The sequence below is a fragment of the Rhipicephalus microplus genome, chromosome X (genome assembly GCF_043290135.1).
Source record: "Rhipicephalus microplus isolate Deutch F79 chromosome X, USDA_Rmic, whole genome shotgun sequence".
NCBI lineage: Eukaryota > Metazoa > Arthropoda > Arachnida > Ixodida > Ixodidae > Rhipicephalus > Rhipicephalus microplus.
In genome coordinates, this window is record NC_134710.1 from 344194456 (window position 1) to 344221198 (window position 26743).

At 43.8% G+C, this 26743-nt stretch overlaps 1 protein-coding gene across 1 annotated transcript in view; it reads left to right on the plus strand.

Annotated features, from left to right (window-relative positions):
* The first annotated feature begins 2595 nt into the window (after nucleotides 1-2595).
* LOC119161163 (acyl-CoA desaturase-like) overlaps nucleotides 2596-26743 on the plus strand; it is a 73996-nt gene continuing 49848 nt past the window's right edge. Inside the window, exons 1-2 of the mRNA XM_037413514.2 lie at nucleotides 2596-2716; nucleotides 3533-3681. The gene's annotated coding sequence lies outside the window, so the exon portion shown is untranslated. The remainder of the gene's footprint in view (nucleotides 2717-3532; nucleotides 3682-26743) is intronic.

Below are 26743 nucleotides of genomic sequence, written 5' to 3' on the forward strand. Positions count from 1 at the left end.
GCGCCGTTCTTTTCGGCGGGACTGTTGTCAATACGAAAGGAGGCCCGTGGTGTTTGAAGGCGGGTTTTTCGTTTTTATACCTGTGTGAATGAGTGAAACTTCATTGCAAGTTATGGAGGCGGAAATGTTGTAGGCCCGTGTGCTCAGATTTGGGTGCACGTTAAAGAACCCCAGGTGGTCAAAATTTCCGGAGCCCTCCACTACGGCGTCTCTCATAATCATATAGTGGTTTTGGGACGTTAAACCCCACAAATCAATCAAATCAATCATTCATTGCAAGTTCATATTGCAATCACATCAAGTTGTAACAGGGATGAGAACATTTATTATCAGTTCTAGGAGGGAGTTGGAAGGACAGCTGATGTCGTCCCAATAACACCAAATAATCCACAAAATTTAATAAGAACAAACTAGATAACCTGCACAGTTGCTTTTACAAGAGCAGATGCACATACCATAAGTCTGGCCATCCTCCTTTATTGCGCAGGAAGTCTCGAGTGCGATGATCGGAAGCAGGTGAATTAACCCAAGCATTAAGTATAGCTTGAGACGTACGGTCAATTACAAGGGCATCAGAAGGTAATCGGTTTCGCAAGAGTGATTGACGCCAATGCTTGCATTTATTTTTGGCCGAATATTCATTCCTTCATTTATTTCAGTTAGATACACAACGGCCAACACAATTGTGCCAGAGTACATGATGTAAAAGTAATAAAGAAAAAGACGCTGTTATTGCGAACAGTATTTAGGGAATCATTTAGCGCTTTAAGAGACTGATAAACTACGTATTTTCAGAAATTTGTAATGACAGCATTTGAGGTGTTGTTTTTTTTTTTACATGCAAGAGGCACGAATGCAATTTTTTAGCGTGCCGATATCAGCACTAAATGCTGCAGTGCTATAGGTGGCTACAATATTGTTGTCGTTCCTTGGTTCCGAGGATTTTATATAATCCATACTGGGCCAGTTTTGCCGCTTTTCAGTATATGTTCAGGGGATGATGCTAGCAGCGATGTATCGTCTTATTTTCTTACATGCATGTTGTCACAATTACAGCCTACTGTGAAGTATAAAACATTAAGTAAAGCTTAGAATCAAGCTATTCTGAGGCGCTGATGATACCTAGAATTGCAATTGAAATATGGACATTATATTACGGCAAGAAATGTCTATTACAAACGCTGCTATTAAAAAGAAGAAACATAGTTAAACGGAAAATTCTTAGCGGGCACTGAGGAATAAATAGTATAAAGTTTTAAAAGTCAACGAGTGTTATATTCATAGCGTACTTGAACGATTCAAGATAAAATTACGAATGCCATTTTTTGCGTACCGTGCTGCCACATTACAAGCCCGTATTATACCTTTCTGAGCGATATAATATGTTTGACAAGATTTCCCCTTTTTTAGGCAATATTGCGACTCGAAGAAATCCTGGTTCATGAGAAACGTCGTTGCGGAAGGCTGCCGAATAATAATGACTACCGATAATCCAAAATTAATGCGGTATCAAATTCAAAGCGGTGACAATATTTTTTTTTCGTTTCATCCTGCAGTAGTGCCTCTTAACTAAAGAGCAGCCATATCGATTAATAAAACACACACAAAACAGGGCGCCGTTGCGCACGAGGTTGCGGTAAAGTGGGCGATTATAATATCTTTTGTTTAAACGCGTTTGACGTCTACTACTGTAGCAGCTAGAGATGAGGAGCCAGCAAACTTTCATGGCTTTGTCCTGACGACCCACAATATGAACCCGGAAGTCTAACAATTATCGCAGACGAATGCAAACAACCGAAGAAAAGTCCACACATGAATACCGACACAGAGTCAGCCCAGCCAGCCGTGCTCTGAGGAATTCGACGTTGCCGCCTCACGATCATTACACCGCTTAGTTCTAGATAGCAAAATAAAAAAAAGACCCTAATTTCTCTCAGGATGCTTTCGACGGCACACCCGTGAACAAAAAAGTGTTCTGTCATCACAAACCGTAGGTGAAGGTGCTTTCATTTCGAGTTGTTTCGTTGGCGGCATGCACGTCGGGGTGGAAATACAGGCAGAGAGAGAGAGAGGGAGAGAAAGAGAGATCAGCGCACACTTCTCATAGCACTCACTGCGCGCGGAAATGGACGCCGACGCATTCCCGCGACAACAGCTCCCCAAAAAGCGGAAAAGCAACCGCGCCTCGCATAGGCGAGCCCGTCAACCGAGTCCGTAGTAGCGCCGAAGCGCGCACTCGGATCCAACAAGTGGAGTGTTGTATACAGCCGTGACTCGATACTCCTGCAGCTGCTGGTAATGATTCGGGCGCGCTCATCGCTCTTGAGGAGTTTTTTCAGGATCTGCTACTGCTTTTCATCAACGGCGAAACGCGAGAATGCGCAGGGAAAGTTGGTCTGCCGGCGTCGTCGTCAAATGTGGCCGGGGAATGCAAAGCTGAGACACGGAGAAGGGACCTCTCACGGAGGGCGAGGCGAGCCCGTGTGTGCAGGCGCGAGCTCGAGTGGGGGGCCGCTTTTGTAGGGCAGCGGGTCGCGCGGGCGTTCGCTCTCGCCGTTCCTCTGCGCCGGACTTCCGATACGAGCGGCGCGGTGCACATCTTGCCCCGACCAACTCCCGGTGCACGAGCGGCAGAGCTCGAACGCGTACCCAGTCGGAAGCCGCCGTAGCTGCTCATCTATATCGCCGCCACCACCGCTTGCACTGCCATACCTGAGTGAGACGCTTTGCGCTGACTTGTTTGTTCGTTTCTTCCGTGTCTCTCTCGTGCTGAGCTTTCTGCACGATTGTCGCGAGTGACTGAGCACTTCGGCTCTCTTGATACTCGTGATTGAAAAATATTTAGTTAACGGGAGTTGAAAATTACGAGTTAGATTTGAAAATCTCCTGTGTTATCTTTTCGCGTAACGATCACATTCCGGACAATTTATACATAAGTGGCTCAGAGCTCCATTTTGTTTTCTCCTTTACATCTTCTCTTTTGTCGGGAAAAGGGCGAAATGCGGGCTTTTTTTTTCCACTTCAACTTCAACGAGCGTACAGAATACCGTGCCACTGAGAGTAAGTGAAATTTCGCGCACACTTTTCTGTCTGTCCTTATTATCAGCCCTCGCCCTACTGTGTGGTTGGAAGAAAAAAAACAGAATCTTGTTATTGCAAAACGGTCTTCTGTTCCGGTTCAGTGTTGGCCTAGTTTCCGCCCAGGCGGTCATTGGCACATGGCTGTTGGAAGAGGAGGAAAATGACAGGAAGGAGGTATGGATGAGAAAGCGGCGACTCGCATCCGAGAGACACCTTCTCAAAACTTAAATAAGCCAGCAGGATCGAAGAGACGTCAGCTACTAGCAGCAACACCCTCTCTCATCCTTCTCTCTCGCTCCACTGTGCAAGCACTGTGCGCGGCTGTCTTGCTGGTGTTATGCAACATTTTGCATTCTTCCCCAATTCCGTTATGCGGGGTACGGAGAGAAGGAAGTCGAGTCACCTGATTTGACTTGCACCTCTGGTGGAGCCTTTAACAGTTTGGTCGCAGGCGTAGCCGGAGTGTGCAGCAGCCGTGCCTTGTAGCCGAAGGCCCATTCTCAAGGCTTTTCCGGACTCCCCCGGCGAGCGTCCCCCAGGAAGGCTGAGCGAACGCAGCCTTGGCTTTTGCGGAAGCCCGAGTCGACGACCTGCGCCAAGGTAGGGGCACAAGTGCGCGCACGTCGGCACGCGGAGTATACCTTACATGCGAAAGATATCGCATGCGAAGATTGCGTACAGTTTTTATAGCTAAGCTAGAACATCTCCGTTCCAGCTTGGCTGCGGAAATGTTTTTCTTGGTGGACTGCGTGGGACACGGGTTTCACTTCGTGCGTTCCTTTTTCGAACGATGTTAACAAGCACCCTATTGCATACATCTTTCGATAACTACTCGTAGCTGAGCTTGCTCTAGAAGAAAAGACATCAAACGATATATGGCCTCCATTTCCTGGACTACATCGTAATGTAGTCCTTCAACGCACCACATAGTCCTTAAAATGCTCGTTACCCAATGTGTGAGAAATGCGCCTCACAGATGTTACCAATGCATCTGCAGAGAGTTTCATGAGCTGAGCCAGTGTATCTATTGTGTTGCGGTGCAAGTTTAGATTTCAAGAAGGATGCTCTTTCTCAACTGACTTCTGATAATCATTATCATCATTATTTGTGGCAAAAGGGGTTCTGACACAATGGACTAAATAATAATAAGAAAACTGTCGAGGAATTGTTTCCCTTCTTTTCATCTGAACCATCATCGTGTATGCGTATACTTACAGCTAGCATATGATTTAAAAATTACGCCATGGTTTCAGAGTACATTGTATTTTCTTTCACTGAATGCGACGAAGTTTTCTAAGCCACTGTGACCTAACTGAACGTTTTAAATAATAATGCAGGAAAACTGATCACTCCAAAATCTTTTTTAAGCATCGATGTTGCCGTTCAAAGGCGATTTCGTCGATTCAAGCAATGCGGTGATTTTTCGTAGTGATAAATAATTACCTGCTAACTCTTTAAAAGTATGCCATAACAATGGACTTGGTGCTTCCTAAGATATAACGGTCCTGCTTGGACAGTGCCGACATTCTTATATCAAATATGACAAGGCGGAGATAACCAAGTCAAGTATAAGTTTTCGCTAAAGTTGAAACGCGTGACTATTTAGACTACGTGCGTTCGCACAAAGAACAGCCTCTCCTGATTGCGTGCCGCGATGAAGCAATTTGGAAAATGTCCATAGTCAGTTAAAGTAGCTATGATAGGGAGCACTCTGCGAGAAACAACAGATGCTGATTTGGCTTATCAAATAAATTAAAAAAAGCTCATGCTATATGGCATTGCCCACTGCTTTATACAGTAAAATGGCATAGTTCATGTACCCCGAATTTAAATATATCCGTGTATTATTGTCCTGCTTACGTTTTCGACTAAAGCAAAAACTACAGGAAGTATAAAAGCCCCTAATTCAAAACTAATTACGTCACTGACGAGGAGTCATTAGGCAACAGTGTGTACAATTATTTCAGTCAGATTTAAAAAGAAAGCAGATAAAAACAAAAATTAGAACCGCGGAGATATAAACATACGTAAAAACAGCAGAAATCTTATTTCAGGTTTAATGCTGGAACAGCGGTATTCTACAGGCCCTATCATCCCTGAAAAGTATGACCTGTTGATGAGAAGAGTGTGATGCCAGAGATGCTACTACGCCGTACAACGGCTTAAGTTTGATGTCTCCGTCTATTAAGAAGCTCATGCCTCCAAATGTTCTGTTAACCCTTAAAGGCCAACATTATGGCATTTGAATTTCATTGGATGCTTGGAGATATCCGAACCAGCTGTGCAGGGCTCTTGAACATGCATAAACGCATCGTCTTAATGTGAACTCGTACAATGCTTCTGTGTGGAGTCAATGGAGCTTCTACATTTGCATTGCGTACATTTCATCTACGCTAGGAATAAACGCATCGAAAAAAAAAAGCACCTAAGACGTGGCGTTTGGCTTCTCCTCTGTGCATGGGTGGTGTGTGGAGATGTGCCTTGTCGAAGCGCTGCCGACTGTGCAAGCGATGGTGGTTTGTGGGCAAAGTTAAGCGAATCTCGTCCCCTTTGAGATATTAGAACGCAGTGCAGTAGTATCCAATATAATTAACGAACAGAGCGATGTGTTAGCAACGATTACGCCTAGAGTGTAGCAAACAGAAGCTGTGTAAAATCTTACAATTTTTTGTTTCTTTGTCAGAGTACGGGGTAAAAAAAGGGGAGGGTGTAAGTGGAAACGATGATAACCACGCAAATTAATACACTCATCATTTTATTTCCAAAGGAGTCCATAAGAGTGACGTTACTGGCCTACTCAAAATGTTTTTCTCTATGTTTTCGTTGTTTTCAGACGCCATCCCCATTGTCTTTTTCTACCTGTATCTCTAGATCACCCACGTTCACGAATCACTGGCGCATTTTGAAAAAAAAAAACAAAACAAAAACTTGACTGTTTTAGATGGCCTGATGCATGAAGATAGCCCTTAGCCCACTGCATTGATGCCCCCGGATGTCTCAATCGTAAGCTTTTCTCTATGTGTTTTAAAAGCATTGACAAATGCATGGAAAGCATCTTCAAATATTTGCAGGAAAAACATTTGATCTAGACTAATGTCACTTAAGGAATGTGGCCGGGTAATTTACTAGTTATTTGCTTCAATTAAAACGAAATCGCCTACAATATTGGCGTTACGGAGACTGCAAAGAGCGCCGACGTTCTTAGTAGGTTACCAGTGCTGTTGTTTGGCATTTGCTTAAGCGTTCATTATATTGGAGCATGCAGGGCCAACCTAGCTCACCTCGTCTCAAAAATAACTCATCCTTCACTGGTTGCCACGCTCCAATGAGCAAATAATTAGGTGGTTGCCTGCCTCACAAACAAGCCGTATCTATCCGTTGTAACACGTCCTTGACTAAGCTAACATACAATTTAACATAATATACATTTTACGTAGTATAAAATATTTTTTACATACCTCTAGCTTTCGAAGGCGATTGAAAAATTAGAACACAGCTTGCCTGGCCTGAAAAACTAATGGCGTGTCCATGTGCTGGCAGTTTGTGCGTGCGCGAATACGGAATATAAGATGTGAGCGTCCTGCAGCGAATAGTGTTTTATCATATTGTGAGGTGGTATGCTAGAACACTATGTTGAGTAACACCCCAGCTCCCGCAAAGAAATTAGTTCTACATCAGTAAAGGTGGCATGGCTATATATATTATAAAGCGAATGCTTATTGTTGGTGAATGCGAGTTGTTTTTATATACATCAAATCACCTCTCTCCCTTTCTCTCTTTATTTATATAAGCCAGTATACAACAACAAAAATAATCAAGAAATGTGTTTATATTACAACGCACTAAAACAGTCCACCAGCCAGCACTAAGTTATCCTTTCTTAGAACGCTGAACGGACGTATTCTTTCAAATGAAGAGAAAATTGTGCAGAGCACATGGATATACCCCAGCATCGTTATACGGGGGGGCAAACCAGCGAAGAACGAATCCGCTTCAAGTAAGAGTCATGGGGCAGTCCTCCTGACCTTCATAACTGCCGTCTTGGTGGTGAACTACGGAAGTAAAGAAGCAGATAAAGGAGAAGGCATTGAGGTTAACTAGAGACGTCTGGTTAGCTACCCTACACTGGCAGTTTAGGGAAGGGGACAAGAAAGATGGGAAAGGGAGAAGATAAAGAAAAATCTTGGTGGCGATATGTGCACACTGTTACTTTATATTTCATTCTGAAGTTTACTCATCGTGATAGGACCACTGTTACTCTTTGTTCTATCTTTTTTTGTGTCCCGACATATCCCACCACATCGCGACAACAAAAAGTTTTTGTTTTCATGTCGCGGTAAGGATATTTCGTTAAGTATTTCGATGTCTTCATGCAGTTCACCAAGCAACATTTTTTTTCATGCAGCGCTTTCTGCTGCAACGAAATTCAGGCCAATAGTCAATGCGGCCCAGTGATTCATGCATAAACAGAAAGGTTCGCCTAATCAAAGTATTATCCCACAAAGAGAAATGAAAATTTAGAAAAGAGGACCTGCTATCGGCGGGAGCCTAACCAATATCTAGCGCTCTATGGGTGCGACGCTCTACTAATCGAGCTACCGCGTCGACTGTCTCCCCGTTATATTTCTTTTGTCGTTTGGTGGGAGTATATTAAACCAATAGGTCTCTGGAAGTGTTAGCCATAGAGTGCCGCTTACTGCGACAATGGTGTAGAACAGGGCATTCTTTCTACTTTTTATGTATACTGTGCGCAGAAGTGACGCACAGTACGTGAACCTTGAAGACCGGGAAAGCAGTCAACAAATCCTTGAATGTTCCGCGTGGCGTCCAAACTGCTAGATCCAATGCTTAGGTGTAATGCGGAGAAAAAGTATATTGGGGACTATATTAAGCCTTACCTCATCAAACGGGAAAAGCAATCGTTCGTGTAAGCGGCGTCGGCGTCAACAAAACTGGTGAAAAAAACTCACGCATTGACGTCACCAAAATATGTGGCATCATCATGACATCACATCAGCTGAGCTTTCGCAGTGATGACGCTATCATGAAGTGCTCGATGATGCCAGCATGACGTCAAAGGTCGCCAAAAATGGCGACGCCAGGTAGACGCTAGTCCCGTAAGCTGCCATCAAATGATGACGTGATCAGATGACATCATCACTAAGTCAAAGAGGGGTTGATCCTGGAGATACTGCAAGACCACGTGACACGCAGAAATAACGCTTACAATGCATTAGATGCCGTAGGCAGCGCTACACCACATTGGCCGCAGCAAGTTTTTCGGCGGAGGGGAATCAATGCAGTCGATATGGAATAAAAGGGAAAAGATGACGCGTCTTGTCTTAGGAAAATGTATAAAAGGCCATTCCACTTGTTTTTTCTTGTCAATTGGTTTGAAGTGAATAGTTTTCCTTGATATGTAATTTTCTAGCCTTTTTGTAATTGTAACAGATTAAGTATTGAGCCCTTCAGTTCCCCTTTTGGCTTCCTTGGTATGCTTACTATGAAAATAAAAGAATACGTTTCGTACATTATTGACATTATTATTATTGCGATAGCAATATATGGACACTCTCGACTGCATTTCGCCGCCGGCGTTGGCATAGATGTCATGCTCCGTATATGTATACGTATCTGTATAGATGAAAACGCAAGAAAAAAAATCCAAGAGTCCGGTGCGCAGAATCGAACGTGGAACCTCAACGTGGTGAATGCGTGGTGTTAACTACCGAGTCATCGAGAGACACCTTCCTTAGCATTCAAACGGCAAGCTATTCATATATAAAACTTACCGCTGTTGGCGGGCATTTCGGGTGGGGGGAACTATTGTGTTTTCAGCATTATCAGCAGGATGGCGCAGTGAGCGCGCGGCAGCTCTGATCTTTTACGCGTACTTTGGCCCGCGTAGCAAATAGTAGTAGCAAATAATAATAGTCGGGGGGCATGTTTTGCCTTTAACCTAGCTACATCCAGAAACGGAGCTTCGCAAAAGATTTCTTCTTTCATTTATTTATTTATTCATTTATTCATTTACATGCTGTAGCCCTGCAAAATGGCTATTGCAGGGGTGGGAATTTACAGTGCAGAAAGAAAAATCACAACAGAAAAGATACATAAGTGACAACAAAACAGCAACAAAAAATACATTCAACAAACATCAACAAACAAGAAAACGGTGTGATGACGCGCTTCTCACAATGGACTTTCTTCAGTCCACATGTGGACTTCAGTCCACTAATGCATTGTAAGCGTGGTGGGGAAGGTGGGCATTAGCTATTCATTAGAGTGGAACCTGAGTGGTCCTCACACGTTATTGTCAGACACTTGTGTGCTGTGCCTGTTTACTGCTAGACGCAAGAGAAACTTGAGCCGATGGCAGAGAGCCGGTGGTGGCACGGGGGGTCAGACCCGCCTGAAAATAGAATTATGCGTGCGCGAGTAGGGGAGGGAAACTTACAAAATAAAGACACACACATACTGAACGCCACAAGTGCCCGTCGTAAGTTTCTCGGCCTCGGCGAACACTACACCTTGCTTGGCCGTAAGCGTACACTTTGACCAACAGAGCAAACGTATGTGGCAGGCTTGGAACCCCCCTCCCCCTTCTTTCGATGATTAAGGAAGGTGGGGGGGGGGGGGGGGAGGGCTGCCGCTACCTTTGCGCACGCTGTGGTATTCCTCGTACATTTCGCGCGAACAGTCTTTTTCGCTGACCTTCTTAATGATTAATATTGATTAAGTTCAGTTTTTTTTCTATTCGCCTTATATAATGAAAAAAGACACTCGCATTTGAAATCAACTCTGTCCTCTCCTCTCACCGTCTGCCCATTTTTCCTTTCTCAAATAAAATAGTAGCATTGTACTACTCGGAATAAAACGTGTCGCTCTGCTCTGCCTGCTGAAGTGAGGATCCCACTACATCGTCTTCGTAAACGCCGAGACGAGCGCGCTTTCGAAGAAACGTCTCTGCGTGAGAGTCGAATGTAACACAAAGAAACATGTGGCATTTTGCATATACCCCTTAAGAAAGTCAGAGTCTTGGGCAAGCAAGCGCGATCAGAGGTGATAAACCGGTCGCCGTGCGCCTCTGCTATAAATAAACCACAACCACGCGTCGTCGGAATAACCGCGTCTACCGAGAAAAGATTTGAACGAATGCGCAACGACAAACCTTCTCACGTGCAATCTGAACGACAGCAGTGCCCTCCTTTCCTGCCGTTAACCGCAGCGTTCGCTATAGCATCGACGGAGTACGAAGTTGTACGCGCGCCGGAGGAGGGCGACAACAAGAACAAAACACTTTCGCGAAGGCGATGAAATTGTTCTCCAAGAAGTTCTCATTCAGGCTTTTTTTTTTTTGACTCGCCTTTCAGAAAGAACCCCGGTGAAGGAGCAGTTATTACACGCGTAGCGACTGTGTACGCTCGCTCCTCCAACTCCTGTATGTATGAACGCGCTCGATGACATATGCACACAAGCACGCGAGCGATACACTAGTTCGTATGCGTACACAGGCAATGCTCTTTCGGCACAAACGCGTACGCACCCTTTGTTCCCGACAAAGTAATAATCATCGACAGCTTCCATTTGCGAAGGTGTTTGATCACCATTCGTGATTCGACACGCTATATACGGACGTGTATACGCTCTCTTCATTCACATTGATACAAGCCACCGTATTGATACTATATCAACACTTATTATCACTACAGATTCCTTCTTTCACTCACTATTGACCGTTGTTAAATAGTAGCAATTGGTCGGTATACTAATGGTTTCACACGCCTCATTAGTGCGAACGATAAGAGTGCTGTTCAGCCATCTACTGTTTCTAACTTCGGACTGTCGGCAGTCGTGGACCTGAAAGGTGATGATCCAAGCAAGCGGAAAATCCCGGAAAGCAATTATCGCTCTCTGCTAGCATTATTAAGTGGCAGATCGCATGTGGAGTCCTATTCTTTACCCTGTGTACCGTTGATTGCCCGTCAATTTTGTGAACGCGGCAGCGGGTGTCTGGCAACACCTTTCAATTTCTTAGAGATATTAAATTACTTCGAGTTAGGATGCTGTCGCACAATAACTAATAACTTAGGGGCGTGAAAGACTTCCCCCGGGGTTTATCCCCCGCTGAGTGCTTCAACGTAAAAAAAAAAAAAAACCGAACGGGAATGCTTTCTCACGCTCATTGCACACCCAACGAACCACCGTATCCATGTGCGGGGCCAATTGTTATTGCCTCATGTTTTCGTGCGGACCGCGATGTAAACAGCCTGACGGCAGCTTTTTGGCTGAAAACGTCACATGCGTCCCCGTCAACCCTCGCTGTGGAAATGGTAGAATATTTGACAAACATACCACCTCCTGACATTTCTAAGAATTAGCCAAATGATTTGCCAGAAATTCCCGGGCAAGTGGTGACAAATTTATCACAACGTTATTTTAAAATTTACTCGACGGAATTCAATGCTTTGTTGACAATAATTCCTTGTTTCCTTTCTTTTTCTAGCTTTTACTGTTCGAGATACCCGATTTATTTATTTATTTATTTATTTATTTATTTATTTATTTATTTATTTATTTATTGTGATTCTACTTGCCCTGCGAAACACTCCAGACCCATTTGAGCGCATGATTGACACTGTTCATCATGACCTAGAATGGAAGACCGTCCTCGGTTACCTAAACGATATTTTTTAAAATCTACCTTTAGAAAACATCTCCAACAATCAGACAAGGTATTTCATGAGCCTTTCGAACACGGAAGTTCAAATAAATTGAAAAAGAAGATGTTCACACGAAAAACTATCCACGTACTCGGTCACATGGTTTCGAAAGACGGTATATAGCCAGATCTTGACAAGATCGCAGCTGTACTTCAGTACTCTTGACCATTCATCTAAAAGACATTGAACAGCTCTCTTAGACTAGCGTCCTGTTTTTGTCGCTTTATACGCAACTTTGCTACAACAGCGGCTACCCTGAATACACTATTAGTCGCTGGTGCTTCTTTCGCATGGCACTATGGCTGCAAATTTGCATCTGAAGCCCATAAAGAACGCCTCACTTCAAGACCAGTGTTTCGACACCTTGACGAGGGTGGGTCCACTGGAGTATTCCGCACTGACGCCAGCGCCCAATGTATCGGAGCAGTGCTTCTGCGGCGTGATGCCGCCTCTAAAGAGCACGTTTTGGCATACGCTAGCCGGAACCTATACACAGTTGAGCGACACTACGCTATCAAGGAGCTGGACTGCCTGGCTATTGTATGGTCAATACAGAAATCTCGCCCGCACCTCTACAGTCGGCACTTCACCATCGCCACCGACCATCAAGCTCTGTGTGGGATGTCATCAATGAATAAGGTGGCACTAAATGCTGTGTTAGCAGTAATATGAAGTTACCATCCCGCACAAGTCTAGTAAATGATAAAGCCTATGCGCTGTCCCGATGCCCACATTCCGGAACCGAGCACCTCCGTTACCTTGAAAGACCCAGGACGACTGGAACAAACAGCGCAAGCAGCACCGTTTATAACGCAATGTCTGCCTCGGCTCAGAAGAATAGCGATGATGGCTGTGCAGAAGTAAGAATGATGAAGTACGCTAAATCTGCTTACATTATTTGCTCAACATACGTGCACGCCTGCGTGATTCACAATGCATTACTTCAAGAGAGAGATAAAAAGGAGGGGGGGCATTAAAGTGGCTTTTCGTAAAATAAATACTACAATTAGCAGGAATACCCGTGTAACAAATGATACACAGTCAAGAAGAGTAATTGCGATAATAAAGCCTGGTTTCTCTTTTTTATTTATATTTGGCAGAGAATGGGAAGGTAGGCTACATTAGAGCCGGCTATCCCAACATTATAACAGTAATGTACAATAAATACTCAGAAAAAATAAAATTACGAATAAAATAAGGAAATGTAATTAGAGGCAATATGCACAGTACAATATGCATTATAGGGCTTATAATGCACGAATAAGCACACTATGTATATGGCCATAGCCCAGTTCATATATTGGGATCACTTCGCGGATAGAGTCCGTACAAATAGCGGCAAGATAATAATAGTTTTGGTCTGTATTGCCAGAAAATTGTTGTTTTGTCCACCTTATTTATGTCACAATGACTACACTGCAGTTAAAGACTGCAAATACTCTATGTTTTGCATACCTTCACGTTATAATGGCTGCATTACGTTGTACCTTAAGAAAACGAGACCCTCAATTGATTCTCTTTCTTTTGTTCTAAATGCCAGAACGCATGAGAGCAAGCATCAGTTACGCACTTTCCTGGGTGCTATATGCAGTTAAACGCAATTACAACTTTCCGTATAGCAAATTAGAAAGAATTTCAGTTTTATATATAAAAAAATGTCCTTTGAAGGAGCAACATAACTTCGTAGCACATTCTAGTCTTATTTAGTTGCACTAGAGAAAAAAAACGAGTATTAAAAAAAAACAATAGACTACAGTGTTTGGCGGGGCGAATCGAACTTCTTGTTTTAGAAAGCAGTTCTAAGTTGTCTGAAATATTTCGCCATAAAAAAACATTTTTAAACTTCTTTGTAGCACTGTAAATGTGATTACCAGTGATTCGATACCAGAGAGGACGACACCCAGGTCGCAAACATGCACTTTAGCTTGAAGGTGCTTAACTTCATGATCATAAAACTTAAGTGGCGTTACAATGAAAAGTTGGGACTTGATAAATACTAACATTATGCATCGAAAGTTTCACATCGTATGCTGCAAGACTTAAGCGCAAAAAATCACGCCAGAAAAACGAAATGAACTCACCAACGCGCTATCAGTTGTTTCTCTACCCAGCATCTCAAAGCACCTTCAAGGGCATTTAGTGGGGGAGGGAGCCGCTTGCAAATTGCAATAATGAGCACAACTAAAGAACCTCGATGACGCAATTTCTCTAAGTATTATCGCATTACCTATTGCAACACTCTAGCAAAAAAGTTACATAGCTATTTAAGTACTTGCTCAAGCTAGCCTCTATACTCGCTCACGGTTGTGTGCGTTATATATGGTAATTCGCCAGCCCACTGCTGCTTTGGGCCATGGAAAAAGCTTTCCCATGAAGTTTTATAGGTTTTGGGGCTATTTAATTTACAATGCTTTACACATCAAGTCTATTGTCGATAGAAATTAGGCCAACTGACACCTTTGTGTCCTTTAATTATTGCAGATTTATATAACATTGCAGAACGAAGGGAACAGTGATAGAACTGTGAGGAAACACACGTCCTGCTTGCTTCTTTATTCTTGTCTCCTTGTGATCTTTTAATCGGCTATGGACGCACTCCAAGTCACTCTCTTATCCGCAGTTTTGTGACGAAGCTCATGACATAGTTAGTTGTGGCGTTGCAGCAAAAGAAAAAAAAAACATCAATTTTGGATAGGCGTATGTGCTGACTGACAGGCCGACGCATTCGCATATAGTCAACGGAATTGCAACCATGTAGTTATCATAGTAACCACCAAACGAGAAGTTCATCCCGTTATAGAAAATAATATTATTTTTAAACGCAATACTTCTCGCAGTCACACCATCGACGTCCCAGCCAGTATATTTGAAAACTGTTCGTTAAACTACCAAGTTTTCGTCACTTGTCTGCTGATTATATAACCAAAGGTAAGTGTGAAAGTTTCTGTTACGATGCACTCGCTGTAGCCAAATACTCTGTTTTTTCAACAGAAATAATTATCGTCAGTGCTAGAAATTACATGCCTTTGAAGGCATCGAGGCAGGCAACGGGATGCCTGTCGCTCAGCACAACAATACTTCGGCATATGGCATGCGCAAGCTACTGTTGCATAACACTGCATGCGTCAAATGAATAATCACGATCGAGTTGATGTTTGTATGACTGTATCTCGTTTCTCACGCATTGTAAGCCGTGCAGCCGTCACACGATGTCACTGAGACATTAATGGCTCGAGAGGACTGTAATTTACTCATGAACAGCAGCTGGTGATAAAGGTAAACACGCACGCTGGGGAATTACTGCGAGGTACGTGTTTTCTTCGCGAGACATTTGTATGCACTTGTTTTCACCTGGAGTTGCTAGAAGGAATATCCTACTTTTTAGAAGCAGTGGGCGCGTTCCCTGGAGTGCTTCCTCGTCTGTCTGTAGTATACCACAAGGACATGTGACGCTAACTACAGGCGCATATTCCCGAGCTCTTAATAAGTGACATTTGGAGAAAGCACTCGATACATGCTAACATGTTTTCCTCCCTGCTCTACTTTATAGCTGATTTCTTCTCGTTTTCCTGTCTTTATTTTTTTTAAATAGGCTCTATTTAATAAGCGAAACGCGTTCTCTAGCCAATGTGGATCGAAACGAGTCGATATGAAACGACCAGTGAAGAGCACAAAACCGTGAAATTCACAAGGTCAATCCAGGGTTTTCACGATTGACAAAAAAAAAAAAAAAAGAGGCTGATCTCTCTGTTTATGAATCGGTATAACACGAAAGTGAAACGTGTATTCAAGGAGGATTGAGCGTTTTTGGTGCATTGCTTTGCCACAATTGCAAAAGGATGAATGCTACCGCAACAAATTGTAATGCCACGCGAAGAAAGGCAAGCAGCTCAAAACTTGCAGCGCGCAGCTCAAGCAGAAAGCACGTACAAATTGAACATATAAGACGTGCACTCACTAACTGTCACAGCTCGGCATTTCAAACGTGCTGCTCTAACAAGAGAAAGACGCACGAAACGAACACACAAGTACACACAGAATGACCGCGAACAACTGTCACAATTCTTACTTCATCATATGTGAGCAGCGTGTTCCTTTTGTAAACACTGCCACGGCAGCGAGCGAAGTGACCTTCGTGTTCTCCAGAACCACAAGTCTTATAAGAGTGCGCAAGAGAGAGACCATACCCTCTGGAGGCGCGCGCTCATCAAAACGCAATAGGCAACGACCTTAAGAGCGCGCCTACGCGAGCTCTTCGCGCCATAAAATTGCAGACTTCTGTTGACCGCCAAATGGTATATGGTGTACATAAGTAGCTTGCCGTTAGCAAGCTGGTCAACGTGTCCTTTGTAGCTTAGGGGTTTCGGGTGACGCGCTGTAAACCGAGGGGTCTTAGGTTCGATGCTTGGTGGCAAAACTTTTATTCCATTTTTTCCTTTGCAATCTGTTAGTATATATTTTACGACGTCATATTCATGACGGAAATACATCAGTGGAGCCGTGACTAACGCCGGCATAAAATATTTTCGTGTTACAAACTGCTCCGGTTGGATCAGTGAAAAACTTTGTATGAAACATATAGTTGCTTGTTCCGCCATTTGAAGAATTCAGCTACGTGCCACAGCAACTTAACTCACCTGATTTCTTCTGCGTTGTTTCTTAATATTGCGTTTTCACCCCCACACAGAGAGAGAGAGAGAGAGGCACCGCAGGACAATCTGAATTAAGCGAAAGAATAATTCTACTCGAACTGTCGTACTTTTCGTGCTCCGTGAACAGACCATTCATAGGCATACCATGAAATGTCGGTGGCAGGAAGAAAAGTTGAATAGACTGAAAGTAATATTTATGCGTTCTGATATGCTCAGAAAACTAGCACAACCTGAAACGAAATGTAGTACACACAATGTGACACCAATAAATCACTTCAAAAACACATAACGAGAATTGTCACAGTCAGTTCCTGTAGCATTGTGGTTGATGAATAATTATCCGCACCCGCATTCAATTGTAGAGCTACCCGAAGACACTTCGCCAGCATTGTGAAAAGGCGGGAAGTATTGCATTGCGCCGGCTTACACAAAAGATGTTCTTAAAGATGCAGCGCCGTAAATTCACGCCAGGTGTCTCAGTACGTATACGCAAAGAACATTGTCAAACTATGAGCCTGGTAAAAGTATGCTGAGTGATTGAACGAGGGTGGGATACTCACAAATGCGTTCTATTCCACCTGATAAGGAAAATCGCCTGTGTTCTAGTGGCTACGGCATACGGTTTGGGAAACGAGCCCCCAAGTTCTATTTCGCAGCCGCGAACCTTTTAGTAACAGTTGCATTGTGATTCTATCGTGTAGATGTCCGCGACGCAGACAAGGTCTGTTTAAATAGGCCGTGAAGGCTCGGGCGAAAAGTTGTTCAGAAGCTATTGCCAGCGACATCAGCATTAGGAGTTGTGGGAGCTGCGATGAAAGTGCGACTATGTGTGGAGGGAACAAATACTAATAGTGAAAAAACCAAAATTGATTTAAAGTCGTAGCAATCAATAGGTTTTACATATCAGATTTCTTTCTTCCAACAATAATTGTTAATTGCGCTTTATCGTTGGTGAATGTCTTCAGTGCAGTGTACAACGGGCAGCGGAACTATGCCAATTACTTTAACGACGAGTGCTTTCGTTGGTAGCTGCGGAAACGATGTGCTGTGCAAGGATGTAGTAGCAACAAACGTATGCCTGGTGACCCATGTCTTTTAGATAAGAAACAAGGACAATGGTTCGGAATGCACTGCTCGCTGGACTCTCATACATCAGAGTTCCTGCAGCCCAGTTTCCATGTTGAGCATGCAGTGCCTGCTGTTCGCGTTGTCGCTGAGCAGATTGCCAAGTTATCTATCACGGTATCACGTGTGTTCATTCGCATACGTAGGGGTAATTTAGTGGAGCATAATGCAAAAAAAAAAACATAACGCATTTAGTGTTCGCAGATTTTTTTTGTTCTTATTACCATTTTGTGCGGTGTAATGAATTTGAGTTATTGCGACCAATAAATAAGACTAAAATGTCATTCTTTTGGCGTGACTAGGTGCCTGTTTCTTCCTGTTAAAACAGAAGATAACAAGCATTGTGCATGCTAAACAACCTGCGTATGCGGGGAACAAATAAGCCACGCGTCAGATATCACATGTATACGCTGCTACGCTGTTGGTTGCCTTAATCCATCGGCGTAAGATGCCTCAAATGGCGAACAAAAGTTCGAAGAATAAGTTTTCTTGTAAAACCGAGTCAAAGTGAATGATAGTACACCTAAACATCACTATTTAGTAACGAGTCCGTATTAGATCAGGTGGCGTTGTCTCGAAGTGCATTCGTGGATGACTTGGCGGCGATCGCCTTAGCGCAAGTCCATAGTGATCAGGGGCCCATCAAAAGTAGTTTGAGATCGAATTCAACGCTAGCGCACAAAAAATGACGTCACCTATTTACTAACCATTGCGTCACATCCACTTTATTTTTTGTTCCGCCACAAGTGTTCGCTCCTCACAGATATGGCACTAAGCTCCGTAAGCAGCTGATCAGCCACCATTTTCTGAACGTATGGGCTTTTATAGAGCCTTCACTACCAGTCTGTATATACCTTGGCGCAGATGCCACTTGCGCGCGCGCGTGTGTGTTCCATCGCACGTGTTTGTGTGTGACATTCCTGTGGATCGATCGGCTGATCAGTCATACTCATAATGGATGATAAGAAGCTAGACGAATGAGACAAATATTTCGAACCAGCACAAGTTATCCCAAGTTTGCACCTATGTGTTTAGGGTGATAACCTTAGATGGCCCCACAAACGCGAAAATCGACCATTGGCGTGAGCACGAGTGTTGCAAAAATCTTAATTATGCCATCATGACGACGTCATAATGACGTCACGGATCGCAAAATTTTGTGACGTACTCATGATGGCCCTAAGATGTCCCATAGCTTGGTGTCACTTGATGATGTCATCCGATGACATTACCGCTTGGTCAAAGGTGGGCTGATCATGGAGGCAGTGCAAAATCAGGTATACGGTGCAAAAAAGCTTGCAATATCTCCGATTTTCGAGGTAGTGCAAAAGAACATTAGGTGCAGAAATATATTGGAGAGGTGTTGAGGAAGCTCAATACATCGAGTAAGAAAAAAACGATGCAGATGGTTCTCGCTTTCGAGCCGTCTTAGGCGAATGCATGAAGAACCTCGTGAGTTGTTTTTTTTTCTTCCCTACGTCCTAGTATTCTGAGATGGCCACACAATAAGTATACATTTCAATTCAGTTTAACCGCAGCTCCAGCAGGCGGTGGTTTCACTGCCATCAATCCTTTTAAAGGAGAATAAATTCTACACCCGATAACTGAACGCTTAGCGCCGGAAGGTAGTTGTTAATATTATTTCGTACTCCCCAATAACATTCATTCCGTAAATTTTAGAGCATTTTCGGCGTTTGGAAGTATTTTTGTACAACCGATCAGCTCTCGGAAGTAATTCGGTGGATAAAGATAACACTTATGCCAGGACAGATTATACTTGTGTGACGAAAGCCTGCAAGTAAAAGTACTCGTTTTTTAATTTATTTAAGAAATAATAACCCATTATTTCCTTGACACACATGTTACAAGCATTCAGACATGAATGTGTGTGTCAAGGAGTGTTAAGATCATATTACGATCGTGGCTTCCCATTCAAAACACACCAACGTTGGATGTGTTAATCAATACACCGCTCACGGCATAGCAGCGCATTTCATCCCACTCGCACTTTTTCTCAAGGCAAAACTTGGTGATTATAGTACTTTAGGCAACACAGTGTTCACGTTCAGCTAACAGGTTGCACGCCAGCCTTCCAACATGAAACTGTTGTAAGTATTCAGCGAAAACCGAATGCGCAACAGTGTGCAGGAAAGCTGCCTCCGCAGCTAAACAGCCTCCTTCCCGCGATTCTGCGAAACAGTGCGTACCTTCGATGAGTAAAAAAAATCATTTTTCGAGCTACATTGATGTTTTATTTCTGTTCGTAAAGAGATACCTAAGAAAAACAATGACTTGATTTAGATTTATAAAGGGCGCTCTGTGAACTCTAATGCCGTAAGTTTCGCTGTCTTAAGTTCATGATTAGCAGAGAAAATCAAGTTTGAAGTTTCATTTTTTTTAATTTGGCGTTTGTATTTGATTGCGTGCCACAAGAAATTTCAAGTTATTTTTCGTATTTTTACGACTCTGGCTCAATGAAAATTTTCGGAACTTCGTATGATAGGCCTAGGGCATTCATAGAAGACAATGTACTTCGTTTTTATTGAGTAGAACATATGTAAGACCCAGTAGACGCCTTCAAAGTTGACTTAGTTTCGGTGTTTGGGCGGAAACTTCACAGTGGCATCTCCACCCGCAATTTCTTTTGGCGCATTTTCTCGTTTACCAAGCGTTATGTCACGCTAACAGTGGTATTTTTGGAACCACAAAATTGTACTCTACTGAAACACACAGGAAAAATGTGTGCTCCTTATTGTTCCTTTAAAGGTTACAATAACTAATGGCGGTTGACCACACTGAATAGGGAGAATTCTGTAGAGCTTTCGAACCAATCATGTCCGAGCTAGACGTAAAACTTTTTGATTCGTTGCGTAGTGCTGCACTCTCCGGTTCTGATGTACACAGGAGAAACATCTCGTAGGCCCGTAAGCACGAGAGACCAGCATCACTTTCCTTCCCCAAGTCTGCCTGGGTGCGACATTCTCCAGTAGTCATATGCTTGGTGACATAATTTTCGAAGTCGTTTCTCATTACTAGTGCCGGACAAGTTAATTTCTATATAGGGCATGACATTTACAACGGCGTCAGACTTCGCTCATTGGTGGGGTATTGATGTAGTTCTGACAGTTCAACAAAAACAGAGATGACAGCAGAGAGCATCGAAGGCGTTTTGTTCATAGCTTCGTTGTCTTCGTTTTTGTTGCCCGAACTATCGGAACTCATCTTACATACTTGTTACACAGGCACGTTAACCACAGTCTCAACCAATCACCACGGTTGCGCCAACCATGGTTCGCTGATATTACACAGCACAAAAGCGTGCTCGGTTAAGGCGGCTAACGCCACCTCCATGGCCGCCGCCACTTCCCGGTTAACCGCTAAACCAAGGTTGTAAAGCTCAGTTTTCTACAACCATGGTTAGCGGCATAACCACAGTTTCACGTACTCTGTAGCACAAGTAAACGATTGATTGATTGATTTGTGGGGTTTAACGTCCCAAAAACACCACATGGTTACGAGAGACGCCGTAGTGGAGGGCTCCGGAAATTTCGACCACCTGGGTTCTTTAACGTGCACCCAAATCTGAGCACACGGGCCTACAACATTTCCGCCTCCATCGGAAATGCAGCCGCCGCAGCTGGGGTTTGAACCCGTGACCTGCGGGTCAGCAGCTGAGTACTTTAGCCACTAGACCACCGCGGCGGGGCCATGCTGCAAGAAAGTATTTTGTACATTTAAAAAGAAGGCAAGCGTTTCGTAGCTGTGCATGTCTAGTAGGTGGACATGACTAATACATATTGGAGTAATAGCTTCCGTTTCCAAATTTGTAACTCAACAAAAATAGAATGTTTTGCGGCTCATTTTCAAACAATAAGTGGAATGTTTCGTGGCTCACTTTCGACTGGTGTCATACGGTATGATGCGCTCTAAAAAAAAAGAAATGATTGTTCCAAGGAAGAATTCTATGACTTCTAAACGTTTGATTGGCTGTCTGACATGTGGTTGAAATCGCCTTGCATTGTAAAGTGAAGTTAAAAATGACTTCACCTGACGACGAAAATCAGCCACGCCCGTTCAAGAACCATAAGCGCATAGTGTATAAGAGAAAACTTCTTAAAACAATACAAAAACGATTGGATTATATTTGCCACTATAGGAAACGCAGCGTATGGCCTCAGCGAAAAACGAGAATAAACACCATAAAACGTTGTGCAGCACAAAAATGTGTGAGAGGTAACATACTGTCGAGATCGAGTAATTAAAGACGAGCCGACCTCTCCAAACTTGACGAGGGAGTCTGTGCATTTCCCCTTTAGCGTCACATGTAAAAGCCTGCGTATGCCATTATTATACAATTGAAAGGAGGTTACTGCGCAAAGCGTTGCCTGCGTTCTTCATTACAACACTTACGTTCTCCGCCTTCCAAGCTGACGTTATGGACGGAGTAAACGGGTTCGTTGTCCGTAAAGCCTTGCCCAAAAGCCACGTCGAGCGGATGTACGCGTCAAGTTGTCATGCGTCATTGCTTATGAACGTGCGAAGATCCACATTCCCCTCATTAGCTCATCATCAGCCTTTGTTTAAAGACACATCAGCTAGCCCCACCGCGGTATTCTAGTGGCTAAGGTACTCGGCTACTGACCCGCAGGGCGCGGGTTCGAATCCCGGCTGCGGCGGCTGCATTTCCGATGGAGGCGGAAATGTTGTAGGCCCGTGTGCTCAGATTTGGGTGCACGTTAAAGAACCCCAGGTGGTCTAAATTTCCGGAGCCCTCCACTACGGCGTCTCTCATAATCATATAGTGGTTTTGGGACGTTAAACCCCACATATCAATCAAGACACATCAGCTACGTTTGCACGCGTGTGACAAGTGCAGTACCGCATCTCTACTCTTTAACGCATATCATTCATGTTAACGACAGTAATGCACCAGGGGGACACATCGCATTACTGCGCTAGAAGAGAATAAATGAGTGGTCTCACCCTGTGTATCTCATCGCTGACGTATCGGGTAAATAACGAGTGCGAGGGATGTGCCATTGAGGAACAAGTAATAGTGACGTTATTTCTACTTGTTCACGCCACCCTTAGCTAAAACAAGATTAGCGGTACACGGTTGCAAGAACACTATGACACAAATCATAGAGGAGCAGTGGTAACAGCAGAGTTTCATAATCAACCTAGATGGTCACTTTTCTGCTAATTTCATGCCGCTACGATGTAAGAAGTTAGTTGTCACTTGCCGTTGATCACATGTAGTTTCTACACGAGCTGGTGAACGCATTTCAATTACCCGTCCACCGTATCACGCTTATGAGCAGAATTGATTGATTTGTGGGGTTTAACGTCCCAAAACCACCATTTGATTATGAGAGACGCCGTAGTGGAGGGCTCTGGAAATTTCGACCACCTGGGGTTCTTTAACGTGCACCCAAAGCTGAGTACACCGCCCTAAACATTTCCGCCTCCATCGGAAATGCAGCCGCCACAGCCGGGAATCGAACCCGCAACCTGCGGGTCAGCAGCCGAGTACCTTAGCCATTAGACCACCACGGCGGGGCCATGAGCAGAACTTTCAGTCCTCATTGAATGTGGTAGGCCCAGATGCAATCATCTTTTGCTCTCGGGACAATGTCCAACATAGTGCAAAAAATGAGGCAGAATTAATGCGGGAATCCATAAAAAACACTATCGGTGTTAGGCCCGTTTGATCCTAGACGGTCGATCGGCTCCCTCTGGCGGTTATCCTCCTGTCGTCGCCATACAATATACGGCTGTGTGGCGCTCCTACTTTATCTGCTATTTTCGTGTCTGCCATAGACCGACGCGCTCGCATATTGGTTCGGCATGTCGTGTGCCGCTCGCGAACACTTCCTTTGACCCATAATTCCATGGGACATATATACAAAATACGTACAGCAAATGGGTTTGCGCATGCCCAGTGATGTCCTGGCTGATGTTTGTATGCTCTTCGTCACAAATACTCGCACAAAAATGAACGTGCCAAGGGCTGCAGGTTTTGTAACTTTAATTGCATGCGCATCATCCTTTCTATATATATCCTGTTGGATACCTGTACTCCATTTTCAGCATCGCTTCCTCAGTGCGATTCACCTCCATTGATCAAATGACCGCGAGGTGTCGTTTCCGAAGCTCGTTGGCTTGCACCCAGCCAGGACCAAGTACAGACAACACCTGTTGTGTCTAGAGGTCATTATAGTTAGGCCTAAAATATTCTGTAATGTGCAGTGGAAGTTACATGTCATGTCAGACAACTGTGGCATTGGCAGCATGTGCTGGACAAGTAAGGATGGCGCAGTTTTTTTTCGTTATTATATTCGTCATCACTTTTTCAAGTTACTCTCAGAGAAACCTTGATCCTGCAGGAGGGTGGAAATGTGTGTTCGCTGGATGTCGCGGATGGAACTAGCAGTGGCGACGCCAATGGAAGGGTAAATGAAAGGGTAACCGCCACCGAGCATTTCCGGAACCATTTATCACAGAATGATACCTTCGACTCATACGCAAAAGCTGGCGTAATTTCAAGTTACATCGCCAAAAGCTACAAGCTTGTGCTCATCACGGTAATCTAGGTCACCCCACGTCACCTGGCTTGTATTTTCTGAATCGCGAAGAAAAGAACACCACTCGTGCCTGTGCTCTTTTATTTTGCGTCCCTAACTTTATTTATTGTTTTGTATGTACTTATATATGTTTATGCAACGCACAATACATTGAATTTAACTGATCGATTGCAAGTAGCAATATAAGGGTAGTTAAAGTATTTCTAGGTACTTTCGTATAGGCGTTTTTCGATCCGTGATTGCTGCGTTACTTTGCACAACTTTTAATCAGAGCGTAACTAAGAAAGCGAATCGAGAAAGAAATGTCATCTTGCCGTAAAAAAACCTATAACAATTGGGCTGGATTCCAAATGACAAATGGGTTCGTATATATTTACGAATTCCATGACCCCAAAAAAAGTGAAACTTGTATTAGCTCTAGGCGGCTACCGAAATGGCAATACAGGATCAAACACCTTGAAGGACTAATACATACAAAGTAGGATTTCACGCCCGCGCTTTAGTTTGTGTGCGCGAAACAACAAAAGATGAGAGTATCGGCGTTGCGAGTATAATCGCGAGGTTTAAATCCTCATCTTGTGGACTTGGACTTCACAAGAGGACTTCGACTTCACGGGGTATACCACGTGAAGTCCTCACTTTCTGTTGGTTTTCGGATAAACCAAGTTAGACGCTGAATCCAATCTCGCTGCGTAATTGGAAGAAGATACTCCAACGCTTTTTCCGGGAAGAGCGCTATATTTCTCTCAGCGCCGTAAATATAAAGCAAGAAATAGCAAGAAATCCACACTGAACCACATGTTGCCATTGATGGTTTAACTTAGGAGTTAAATGTATTTCTGCGAGTCTGCTAACTGCCTAAAGGTAATGTGTACGTACTCAAAACGAGATGGGTCATGTCAGAGTGTCTATTGAATTTGCAGTTGCAACCACTCGCAGTAGTAGGCCCAGAAAGATACCGTTGAAAATAGTATTCTCAGTGCGACTACTTTGCAGTCAGTCATATAGAGTTATTGTATTTTTATCGCTCAATCAGTACTTGTCAGACGAATGACCGAGACAGAGTCGGAAACATCAAACAAAAAGGCATGAATGTTAACCTGGTAAACCGGTTCGGCACACTGCACATGGTGGGGAAATAAGGGTGAGAAGGTGAAAAAAGAGAGATAGAAAGAAAGGCAAAATAGAAACTGAAAAAAAACAACAACACATGCGCATACAAGCAGGACGCTCCAATACGAGCGGTTACGATAGACCGGTTGAGCACAGAAAGCACAGTAGCGATTCTGCCGCCTTCTTCTGTGACGTTAAGTCCGGTCAATGGTGTAGGACTATCTTCTCCGAGGAAGCTCGTTTCATCGATTGAGCGCGTTGCAAAGTGACTGCTTCTGTGAACAGAACTGTGGACAGTCGCACAGAATACGCTCACTTGTTTCATTACTGGTCGCAGGATGCATAGCCGGTCATTCCAACGAGGAGCACGAGAGTGTCCCAATCTATAAGTTACTCGAGGTGTTTCTTCCAAGAATGTGTACAAAATTATAACTATGATGCTGCAATGGCCATAGCAGGCTGTTTCATGCCTTAAATATTGATATCAGAGCTAAGTTACAACGACTAATGTTATCTTTTTGCCATGAAGAATTTTCTGTGTGGAACCCGCGCGACAGACCACGAGTTAGTAATGCAATAATGCAAGATTATTCATACCCCCGCTCTTTCTGACACCTAGTGTACAGATGGTATGTGTGCGATTGACTACATCCCCGACGCGAATTCCAGGTAACTGCGCAAGACAAAGACGTGGCTAAGGTACTCGGCTGCTGACCCGCAGGTCGCGGGTTCAAATCCCGGCTGCGGCGGCTGCATTTTCGATGGAGGCGGAAATGTCGAGGCCCGTGTGCTCAGATTTTGGGTGCACGTTAAAGAACCCCAGGTGTTCAAAATTTCCGGAGCCCTCCACTACGGCGTCTCTCATAATCATATGATGGTTTTAGGACGTTAAAAAACCCCACAAATCAATCACACACACAAGCAAGACAAAGACGCGCGCCATGCGGCGGTTTCTACGATTGTATTTTCCGGCTTTTCTGATCGTGGCGAACACATATATGAGTGAATAAAAAGGAAAATAATGGGTCGAAGATGATGCTATAATATTCAAACAGATGTCAAAGATAGATAAGTCAAGCAGGAAAGCACCTGCTGAATCTGTGGAGGAAGACTACAACGAAATAGCTATCAGCGCAACACGCGTCACCACGAATTATTATTCAAATTATTCAAAGGGATTTCTGAGACAGATGCATAGAGTTGATACTTTCAAATGTCCGGTAGAGGTGCATTGTCTTCATGACGTGGCCTTTGCGCTGATACTGTAATTTATACAGAAGTTATACTCGGACGATGGGAGCTCTATGCTATAGAGTACAAAAATTGTCTCAGGACACGTCAGTCACAGCCGTTGTTGCCCTGCTCCTCATTCTAAGGTGCTTCACGACTTCAGAAGAGACAATAAAACAAATTCGCAGTAAGCTTAGATCAAATACTTATTTGTGTCCAGTGTTTTGGTTTTCTT